This window comes from Capsicum annuum, chromosome 4 (assembly GCF_002878395.1).
Source record: "Capsicum annuum cultivar UCD-10X-F1 chromosome 4, UCD10Xv1.1, whole genome shotgun sequence".
Classification (NCBI taxonomy): Eukaryota; Viridiplantae; Streptophyta; class Magnoliopsida; order Solanales; family Solanaceae; genus Capsicum; species Capsicum annuum.
Window position 1 is genome coordinate 182,267,872 of NC_061114.1, and position 12,468 is coordinate 182,280,339.

At 33.3% G+C, this 12,468-nt stretch overlaps 1 long non-coding RNA gene across 1 annotated transcript; it reads right to left on the reverse strand.

The window, feature by feature from the left end:
• Positions 1–7,227: 7,227 nt before the first annotated feature.
• Positions 7,228–8,635, reverse strand: LOC124897680. Its single transcript, XR_007054490.1, has 3 exons — positions 8,185–8,635; positions 7,592–7,639; positions 7,228–7,500 (listed from the first exon to the last, which is right to left on the reverse strand). It is a non-coding gene; the product is annotated as an uncharacterized LOC124897680 (long non-coding RNA).
• Positions 8,636–12,468: the final 3,833 nt, after the last annotated feature.

Below are 12,468 nucleotides of genomic sequence, written 5' to 3' on the forward strand. Positions count from 1 at the left end.
GGTTTTGTAAGGTCCCAAAACATCAAGATGTATCATCTTCAAAAGAATTCTACTTCTATAAGTACTAGTAGAAAGTGTCAATCTACACTGTTTAGCTAAAGTACAGACTGGACAATCTACAGTTGCTTTAGTGTAACAACCCAAAATCGCCTCTCAGGATGTCACACGGTGCTCAAGGCTACAAGTAGCCCCAAGCTAACCCTTTGAGACTATTACTACTTATAATAACTCATTTCAAGATAAAATAAACCAAACACGGGTATTGACATATCAGATGATAGGAAATATGAAAAAAATACTCAACCCAAATGACCACAATACTGGAAGTCTCAATATATCAACAACCTGGTAACTAGTCTGACAAAGCCTCTACTAATCCATGAACTAGAGATCTATTGGGACAGGTCCCCAGCTAACTCAAACTGCACTAAAAGTAATAACATAACCACTCAAATACTGAAATGTCTGAAGATATATCCTCGAACCATGAGGACTCACCACTATAGAAATGTAGACAGAGGTACTCAAAATCACTGACGAGGTTGGGACTGAGCACCTAAACCTACATTATAAGACAATGTAGCACATAGATATTTATGGGGATCAGCACCATGGAATGTACTGAGTATATGGGAGTGTGTGCATTTACATAAAACAATACCAATACTCTTTAATCAAATCATGCATGCAATTAGAAATGACTCACATGTCTTGAATAAGTCTAAAATGTAAAGCTCATAAATCATGTAGAATGAAGCATGTAACACAAATCTCGTGAGTCATTATACTTTGGCTTTAAAATTTGTACTCTTCCCTTATTCTCATTACTCATAGGCTGAAGGAAACTTTAAACAATACTTTCAACTCATGCATATATCTCGTGTTGAGTAAAACTCCTTTAATGCTCAAGAACTTATAACTCTTTTGAACTCAAACACTTGAAACTCAGAATCATATAAATTTATTTTAAAGAAATTGATGATCAACTCTTACTAGTAGAGGGAACTACTTTCTTCTTTAGAAAATACTCAAAACTATTTATTTACTTTAGAAAATATCTCATCTCAAGGGAAAGTACTTTAGGAAGCAAATATGAAACTTTACTATTAGGAAAATAACTTATCTCAAAGCTTTAGGAAGGTTCTCTTAATCGACATAAACCATTCGAGCTACATGGAGTCCAATGTCTTGTCCTTCTAAGGAAGAAAACTCATGTTGGGGAGAGGCATCATACTCTTTCCAGGGAGTATAACCTTAACTCAGTGATCACTTATCTTGTCCTCGGGCCCAATCATCTCAACCTCAGGCCCAAAATCTCAAACCTACGGTGGCACGTAGTTCTGGGGTAAAAAACCATAGTAACTTACCCAACTCGATGTTGAATACTACTCCCTTTAGTTTATCTCGCTCATCTCATGGAAATCCATTTTAAAATAATCTCATGGTTCAATAAGAACCCAACAGTAAAGTCTGTAATCTCATGTAGTGAAGTGGACTTCAAAGATCTATGACCATTATGTCAAAACATTTCTCAATAATCTCAGCATACCTAAATCATGGGTTCTTATAGCACCAAATTTCATAAAAACTGAAATCTCAAGTAGGGCTTAATGACCCATAATTCAATCTCAAGTTTAGATTCATCAAAATGCATAATAGATAGCATATAGATTCATAATTCATGTAGAAATCTGGAAGTTATAGCGATTTGCCTTGAAATCTCAATATGCTCATGTACTTTAATTTCTAGAACATTAACACCATTCAATTCTCAAGGAGTAATTTCTAGAACATTGACACCATTCAATTCTCAAGGAGTAACACCATAGGGTATAAACCCAGCTTCAATTTCTCAAGAAAACATGCAAAAATCATGCTATTTGACTTTCAATTCATGGAAAACATCAAGATATTGAAATCAACAACAATGGGTGAAAAACCATAATTCAATTTCATGTAAAATCTCATAAATTACAGAAAATTATATTTTAAATAAGCCTTTGGGCACTAGGGTGAAAGGATTACCCTTGTTCAAAACCCCACGTACCTTCGATTATGAAATTAGATGAACAAGCTTGCTTCAAACTCTTTTTCTTACTCTTGAGAGAGGGTTCTTGCAACCCTTAACTTGGGGAACTCAAATCTCAACTCAATTTGTAGAATCTATGGTGAGTTTTTGAATTTCTTAAAAAAGGGTTTTGGATTTATTTTTGAGGGAGAAACCCTAGATCTCTAATGTTAAAGATGATGAATGAAGTCATTTTCTTCATTTGGAATATATCTTGTTGATAAAAGAGTGGAAAAGACCAAAAAGCCCTTTTTAAAATGAGTTAAAAATACTAAATAGGACATGCGATGGTGGGGTGCGACGGTCCATCGCTGGGTCGATGGTCTATCGGTCCTGACCATTGTACCTGGCCAGAACTGGGACTTTCTGCCTCATCGCAATGGTGGGGTACAACGGTCCATCAGAGGCCCAACTTCCCGTTGGCCCACTCCGTCGCACTTGGCCAGTGAATCAATATTCTTCCTTCCTGCTACAGTGGGGTGAGATAGCCCGTCACTAGTTCAATGGTCCGTCGAACCTTACTGTCACACCTGGGTGATTCTACTGCTTTCTGGAAAAGGCTATATCTTTCTACTCCGACATTAGATTTTGATAAAAAGGGTATCATTGGAAAGATAACTCAAATTCCCACACTATAAGAAGTCATTTTCAGGAAAATTCAAAATTATTAAAACACTAATTACTTGGGAAGTCTCTTCTAAATCTTTTAGGATCGGAATTATACTTCACTTGACATGCTCTAAGGCTCATACTACGAGGATAATTTGTAGGGTCTTATATTTAGTATTTAAATTTTTTTGCTTGATCAAACTAGGTTTATGCATGACTTGTGGAGAAGGATGGCCCAAACTTTGAGGCCAAATCTTAGTGTCATGTGCTTTCTCTATCAACTTTGCTAAAATCACTGCATTTTTATAGTGCAATTAACCTGGACTCATTTAAAAATGTATAGGCCTGCCTCTTCCCTACCAATCCCCCTCACCCTTACCCTATATAGATCTTGAAATATACAAAAATTAAGAAAGAAGTGACAAAGCAAGATAGGTACTTGGTTAGCTTGGAGACTGAATTTAAGTTGTACTTGAAGTCGGGTAAATATAGAACATTATTAACTCTTATGTTTTGAAGAAACTCAGTAGTTCCTATATGAGTAATATTAGACTTCTCTCTATTTGGTAAGTGAACCTGTTGGACACTAAAAGAATTCAATTTAGTTATGTTCTTAAGCATGCTAAAACTAGATATAATATGGTGGGTATCTCCCGAATCTATAATCCACTCTCCTGCATATATATTTGCTATTAAAGATGTAACAGTACCTGCCATGTTGACATGTTAAGCAGCCTAGGCCTGCTTACCATTTAGCAACTCCTTAATCTGTCTATACTTGTCAATAGAAAAGCTAGGTCCACTTCTTCCATATAGTTGTGTCAATGATTTATAATATGCATCAGTAAAGGCATTTATACCATTATCTACCCTGCTAGAATAGCTACTATTATCTGCATGTGCATAAGATTTTTTCTCTTCATTCACAACATAGTTTACTGTAAAATTCTTTCTTATATCAAAATGTGAGTTGTATGGCTTCTTTTCATAGTGTGCATTATATGAATTATAGGGCCTCCTTTCAGAATTTACAACATAATTCTTCTTCTTATTTTCCTAATCATTGTTTTTTCAGGTGACCTTCAGCAGGTCTAATTTTAGACCAGTAACAATCATCTTTGACATGACCACCCCTACCATTGAAGTCACACTTGACAAAAGGCTTTTCTTCTTTATATGGTTGACCTCTACTGAATTGCATATTCACTGAATCACCTTACCTTTCAAGAGCAGGAAAAGGACATGATCTTTGTCTTTCATCTTCACTAAGCATAGCATATGCTTGATTTATCGATGGCTCAACCATTTTAAGCAATAATTGTTTGTGCACCTGTTCATAAAAATCACTCAAACCATTAAAAAATTACATAAATCTATGTATTTGTAAATGCTTAATGTAATCTCTAGATTTTGTACAATCACATCCTGGAATAGAGACCAGATCATCATACTCAACCCAGAGTTCCTTTAGCCTAATAAAATAGGTTGCAAGTGAATCAATCTCTGTGAAATTGTTGCAATTTCTCGATGCAACTAGAAAATTCAAACTTGATTCACCTTATCAAGCCTCTCTTTGAGGTCCTCCTATACCAAATATGCATTAGAAGAATATACAATTCCACTAAGCGAATTTGGGAAAACTCTATTCATAATCCAATAAAGATCAATTGCATTGCATGTTTCCTAATCCTCATGAATGTCTTCACCGAACTGATTCTTCTTATAGGTGTCATTAACGAAACTTAACCTCTTTTTAGCCTATAATGAGATCATTGTGGACTGATGCCACAAGCCATAATTTTTTGAAACAGTCAATTTTATTGGAATCAACACTAATTCTGGTGTATCCGGAGGGTGAACAAACATAGGATGTGTGTTTGTGATTCTTTCAGCATCTATTTGAGGTTTTTGATCAAGAATTATTTGTAAATGCAAAGTTGAAGCCATTTGCAATTGTAATCGAAGGAAACAACACAATTGAGCGTATGATCCCAGTTAGAATTACTCAGATACCATGTTAGTTTTCATATCTTATCTTGCAAGTTCAAGCTATAACAAGGGTGGGAGCTAGTTATCTTTAGAGAGAAGATAGAGAAGAAGATACTTTTATTCAATCAATCAAAATGATCATGTGTACAATCACTGGTATTTAAAGGCAATTGTTGGCTAGTGCAGCGGTTTTTAGCTCATTCACTAGGTTAGCTACTAATCTAACTAACTAATCATTACTTAGTTTAATAGTTGACTAATTACTTTAACAGCTCATCAACTGGCTTCTTCTCAATAGATTGTGCAATAATTTTGTATTTAAGTTGTCGTAAGTTTTAAATACAAAATCATCACATATTTTTTTCTCTCATTTGTTTGGATTAATGAACTTGTTATTTTATTTTTAAATTGAAGAATCTCAATCTTAATCACAATTAGAAGCAAGAAATGACAGAGAAGATGGAAACTAAAATACAGCACACAAATAATAATATTAAAGAAGAATATTTTCTGAAAAGGCCTTTCTTTTTAATACTATTTATTTTCATTTTGTGTTTCAATGAATATTTTAGTTATAGACAAACCCATGTTCAAAGTATATTGTTCGAAAGTTGACTCAAATCATCTTTTATATCAATACTAGTGGTATCTTAGTGACTTGTAGCAATTCACTAAGATAACATTATTTTAAACATGAATGTTGAATTTTAGTTTCATTTAGTTCTCTTGGGACTGATTTTGAACTTAAAAAAAAATAGAGATTGATGAAATTATGATCTCAAATATGTCCTCATATTCGTGTTGCTATTAAATTATGTCATTAAGAACAAGAAAAATATATAATGTTAAATAATCTTTAGCATAAAACTATGACAATTTGGAACATAACGTGAAATGTAATGGAGAGGATAATATACTTTCTTAATTATTCATTATTTCGATTTGCATATAATATTTTAAAATCAAATATCATCTATGTATTCACATTCAAACGTCTCATTTCTTAGAAAAAAGTATATAAAACATAACATAGATCTCATTTGAACTCTCCAAAACTTATGTCATATAAACCCTGCACCCCCCCCCCCTCCTTTTCTTATTTACACTGCTCACACTGACTAGGAAAAGAAATAGAAATAAAATAAAAGGATAAAAGGAGAGGGGGCGAAAAATATATGAACAACATTATAGATTTTTACACTCAAAAACTTAGATCAATCAACATAAAGGTATTTTACTAAATTTAAATTTAAAATAATTTTTTCGCACCAGATATAAATTAGACATGGAATTCATAAAGGAGAATTTTATGCTGAAAATAAGTCGACTCAAATTCATTTATACTTCATAATTAATGTCATACAGAGCATTCAAGACTTACAAAACCATCCATAAAGAGACAGAAAATAAAGATAACTCATAGATTGAATCAATTCTATAAAAATTGAAAAACAAAAACCTAACATACCTCGTCATTGCAGTTAGACAAAGAGACAACTACATATAAAAGTTTGAACTCTTACTTCTTATTTGTAGATCTCAAATATGGAAACTTATATGACATTTCAAATTTTATTTGGTTGTAAAATAAAGTAATTTCTTATTAATTTATTTCTATTATTATAAGAAGATCTCAATTAAGGTGGTTGGCTCAAATTTAAAATGTGATCTTTACAAAGATTTTTCTTCAATGTCTTCAAGGAAAAAAAAACATGTATTGTTAAATTATTTAAAGTATTTATATATTTACTTACTTGGAACATACTTTTTTTTTACAATGTCTAAAATAATTATTCTTCCTAAGTGCTTGTAACTCACTGAACTTCTAAACTAAGATCTGAATGATTATTCAAATGATTATATATTCGAATTCGATGATTACTAATTATACATAGGTGTTATTACCAAATTCATTGTGTGGGAAAAACTATATTTAAGATCATAAGAAATTTCTAGTTTAAAGTTGAGTCCAAAGCTTCTTTACCGATAAAGTTTCCACATATGATTTACTAGTATCAACTTAAAATGTCCATAACTCGTAGAATAGGAAGAATTTTGTAGCTCAAAATTCACCATATTACACTACAAGAAAAATAGCCAATAAGGAAGGAAAATCTGGTCCCAAAAAGTCTAAATCTCGTCCCAATTGGTCTTTTGGGACGAAAAAAAATCGGTCGCATCCTGTCCTAACAAGCTCCGCCGCTAATGCTCAATAGCGAGATGCAAGAAAGCCGGTCCCTAAAAACTTTTTGTGACGGCCAAAAATTCGGTCCTAGTTATCCTTTTGCGATGATATATCTCATTCCAAATAGACTAACTACCTGGTCCTAATTATCTTTTAGCGACGGTATATCTCGTCCCAAATAGACTAACCACCGGTCCTTTGAAAGCCTTTACAACAAAAAATATGGTCCATAAATAGTTTTAAGGACAATACAATGTTGGTCCGTAAAGAAGTATTTTTACAATTTTGAAATTAAATTGATGAATTAAAAAGAGAGTTTTGGACAAAAAGAAATGTGGAAACCAATAATATACAACTTATACTATAGATAATTAAATGCATATAAATAAAATTATCAATAGTATTACCAATACTTCGAATTAACATCCCACAATAAGTACAACATACAAAACTATAGTCACAATACTATTTACACAATTCATCAACCAAAATAGCTAACATCTTTAAGTATATTAATAGAATGTTTGCCAAATAATCCTAGAAAATAATGTTATCTCCTTTGACAAAAACCTCCAAAATAGGCGAATTCTCTAAAGGGGTATCCATCATAGAGTTGAGAGCAAGAATGTATATTGGTTAAACTTGAGACCTGAATAGAAGTGGCAAACAAGTAAAATTAAACATTTAGGTGAGAATCTTTTTAGGAAATCATAGTATACAAAGGAAAAGAGAGTGAATACCTGTATATTCACAAAGAAAAATTTTAGAACACCTTTTGCTGCATATTACTGTAGAGAAAAGATAATGAGCAGTAGATTCATTACAATTAAACATATGATGACTATACACTGAGTGTTTGTTTGTGTATGAATAACTCATGAATGGAAAACCTCAAGTGCTCATGTTGAAGAAAGATTTACACAACGTGCCAATATGTGAACTCAGTTTGATGCTGAAACTGCAATGTGGTGACAAAAAGTAATCAAATTATTAAACTCTGGTTTAATGCGATTGTGTGTTGTTTCACCTAATTGTTCATCATTAACCTACTCTATAATTGGTACGATGAGTAACGTTCCATTCAAGCAACTTAAATAGCTGCTACCAAGGTAACATTTCGTAGTTTAGTAACTACAATAGCTGCTACCACTTTAACTATGGAACTTCTGTTACATGAGAAATAAAGTAATATTTTCAATGGCATTTCTTCTTTAATAAAAAAATTAATTGTTTTAAGAAAACAAATGCAGCAGCTACACCTAAATAAACCAATTGTGCTAAGGTACAGAAATATAACATTGTGTGGAACTATGAGAGCATCGAAGAACATTACCTCCATAGCTTTCATTAGCTTCTCTTTTTTACGGTACATCCTAAGCTTGGACATGTTGTCTTCATCCTTTGAAATTTAACTTAAATCTAGAAGAGAATCTTCTCTGATATCAATGAGTGAACGAACACACTCCTTATTCCCATCTGAAGTAGCAGAAATTTGGGTACATTGAAGTTCTTTTCTAAGCTCATCATGATACTGCTTCTGAAGAGTTGACATTTTTACCATCCAAATTCTGTTAGGCTGGAAAAAAGGTGTAGAACTAACGTATAAATGACAGCACTAAATAGTACTTGAAAACATCCTGGTACAGGTAAGAATATATGACAGGCTGCCTATAAGCTGAGACTTTTGCATTGAAAACCATCAGCAAGCTTTCCATGATTTGGCCCAAAAATGATTTCAATAAGACCTTCCATCTAAAACTTAGAGGTTCACAAGAATAAGTGTGTTTACACAAATATGTGTGAACACATTAATGTGAAAAACAAATATATAGGATACTGGAGGATAAAGAAATGGATAATGTTGTTCATTTCTACCTTTTTTTGGAACTGGAATGGGACAATGACGTGTTTATTTCCAACATATAGGAAATAAAAATGGATTCAACACCATGACTCTCTCAACTTCTACTCTTTCTTGCCAGTTGAATGGTTACAATAAATTTATGAACATAGAAGAAAATCGACAGCTGACAAAAGAAAAAGGAAATAATGGATACTAATACCCGTATTATAGACCAACTATATAGTTAAACATGAACAACAAAAAAAATTCATCAAATATACAAGAAGAGTTGGGAGTCATCTAGAAAAAAGTAATGACCAACTTTACGTAGAAGACCCAAATTTGATCCAAACAGTCACCCAATTAACAAAAAAAAACCATACAATGGATTTATCATCTTCATTATGTTGAAAAAGATGTGCCCATAAACTTAAAATATTTTTCAACCTCATTCTCTAATCTTTGACCTGTTGCGCGTTAAGTAATAAAAATTATGATTGATATCAGAAGCACAAGTGACGGAAGTAACCAAAATTCAACTTCCTACTCACCCCTATTCAGCAATCGATAGCAATGAGAAAGGACGGGCAGAAATGGGCTGAGTTTTTGGCGTTCTGCAAGTAGCTCTGAAGAAGTGCAACTAAGGGTAGCCCAGTGCACTAAATTTCCCACCTATGCTTATTTCCGCAATCTTACGATGCAATTATGTAAGAGGATATTTCCACGGTGTGAACCCGTGACCTCCAAATAACATGGAGGCTACTATCAGTTACTTTTGAGACAAAAACTGTATAATCACATATGCACTGACTTATCCTACAAAAAATGAGGGACTACACTAGAAAAAAAAGGATTATTTTGATGATTTTACTTTTCCTTTTCTGTAAGTGAGACCCTTCTCTTTCTGCTTGCTTTTGTTTTGTAGATAACTGGTGCAACAAAAAGTGCGCAAGTCCTTATCTTCTTGCAATAGTAGTCATTGTATAATATGTTTTCTTTAATTCATTTGAAACCCTGTATTATTGCTCTCTAAATTGTCATGACACTTTTTTGTTCTGTGTAAGTTAAATGCATCCGAGTAACTAAAGCATAAGTAAACTTATTTTCTTAATTCCAACTATTAATCTGTCAAGAAATGTGTACAGAATGTACTTCGAGAACTTGAAACTTTAGATAGTAAGTCAGAGCTAGAAATAAAACTTGAAAACTATAATGTGCCTCCTTGAATACGTGCAACCACACAACCTGAATACATGTTGATACGCCCAAACTATACCTCTCTTAAGAGAGAGTAAGCGGTCGTTATCAAATGTATAACCCAACTAGGTTGGGGTCGAATCTCACAGGGAATATGGTGCTAATTAAGTTGTATGCAGATTAGTTGACTTTTAATCATTCGTTTTCATAAAATAAATAGGGGGGATTTGATTCAGTTCTCAAATTAATGGTTTCAGTTTAACAAGATGAAATAAGTGTAGTAGTATTCAAATTCAGAGAAAGAGCAAGTTAGGGTTATGTCCAACTTGTAGTTTTCAATACTTTCTAAATCTGGGCTTTACGAATTCATACATGCATCATGCTTATAGAGAAACGTATTGTATTTAATAACATAATCCTAGTATTTCTCAACCATCAAGGACTAATTTACTTTAGTTCTCTCGAATCAAAAGCATTTACCAAAAACAATACGAAATCTCCAAGTAGTTAATCCTTCTAAGGCGTTAACATATGAAATAGGGGTTGGTAATCCTATTTTCTTGTCACCACTCTCCTTTCGAAACAAAAACCTTCTTTCAAACAAGTTGTGTTTTAAGGCATGTCCTCTATATTTGCAACCACGAGAATTCAAGATAAACGAAGAGAGTATGATGTAAACAAATCAATGCATAATGAATTCAAAACCCAAAGTAATAGATTGTATGCTACAAGGCTTCCATAACCTAACTAATAAACTTAGCTACTCATGAATAAAATGAAAATCACAATAGAACTATTCATTATGCCGAAAAATAAAAGACGATCTTGGTGTGCCAATACTGAGAGCAAGAGCAAAAAATATTTTTCTCTCTCTCTCAAGCTAAGCCGCCCTTCTCTGCTCTCTCCAAAAAACATACAGAATAATGAATCCTCCTTAAAAATTCAGCATTAACCCTTTTAATAATCTTTTCTCTCATAATTACCTTCTAGGTCCCTAAAATAATTATAAATAACAAACTAGTCTTGGACATAGTTTCTAGGCGCCACATTTGATCCAGATTGTAGTTTCTAGGTGTCACATTTGTCCAGGTTTCTACTCTCTCTTGTGTCATATGCCATCCGCATTCCATAGTTCCATAATTTCTTCATCTACCTTATAAATACCTGAAATCATGCTAATCATATCGGTTAGCTCAATTACATAGAAGTAGAGTAAAAACATAAGAAACTAGGCACTTTGTTCTCTAAACATAGCTAAAATATGGATAAATTATGGTGCTTAGGCATATAAATACACCCAAGATCACCACCCCACACTTAAAGTATTACTCTTTCTCGAACAACATATCCATTTATACATACTACACAAGCCTTAGCACCCACAAAGGAAGACAAGATGCTCAAATAGGCTCACACAACAATTATGAACAAGAAGTAGATTCAGGAATCATTACTAGAGACAACCTACCCTCAAGAATAGACTCATTAAGTTGGAAATTTCATGCATATCGTTTAAGCATAGAAATCATATAAATTACCCAACCTTCATCAACCATGTGCCCTCACAATAAGAAAGTTACCCATAATCACTCACAATCATGCAATTTCTAACAAAATGGGTACAAGAATCAAGTTGTGCTCACGCTCACAAAGAATTCTCAAATTACAACTGATGACCATATGCTTGCCCTTGTGTAATACTCCACTAATATCAGAATGCTAAGATTAGGATCATATAGGTCTTTTATGGGTTGTAATGCAGGCTAAATGATGGGTAGGAACTATTTTGGCCAGAAATAGTGAATATCTTCCCTAAGCGCTTTAATACACTACATTATGCAATCAAGACCAATCTCTAACTACCAACTTCCACTTCTGATATCTTCACAGATTTGCTTTCACCCCAACTCATTAAGCTCAATTAATAACACTATGGTGGGAGTATGCAACCCTTTCAAATATATATATATATATATATATATATATATATATATTTGCACCCTTTTCATGTTATTCACCCCTATAATAGCCACCCTCAAATTAAGCAATTTGCCTTAGTTGAGGTGCACAATGTCCAAGAAGGACCAGGGCTAAAACAGGTTCATTGTAACATGTCCGGGATAAAATTTTAAACTTTTTCAACAATTTTAGCTACTCCCAACCACATCAATTGCTCACACCAATAACTATACTTTGGGGCATCAATTTTACCTTTTTCCTCTTATTGTCAAACTCCTAACTCACATTGATTTTACATTAAAGCGCTTAGGAGCTTTTGGATCAAATTATGGTCTATTAAAGAACGGAATAGGCTACATATGAGGCCAACAAAAGAACAAGCTAAAGGCTCAATGGGGCTAGCTAAGATAATGTACAAAGGTAGGTCAAAAGAAGGTATGAACAATGGCTATCAAAGAAATGCCTAAATCATCTCCTAAACTCACAATCTTTATTTTGCTTTGCACACATACCAGGCAAGTTCTAGCATCAGTTGCAATAAGGAATATACAACAGTCTTACACACTCATGGCACATGGTCAACTCAATTAGAAGCATTATAGATTCTCGACCCAACAA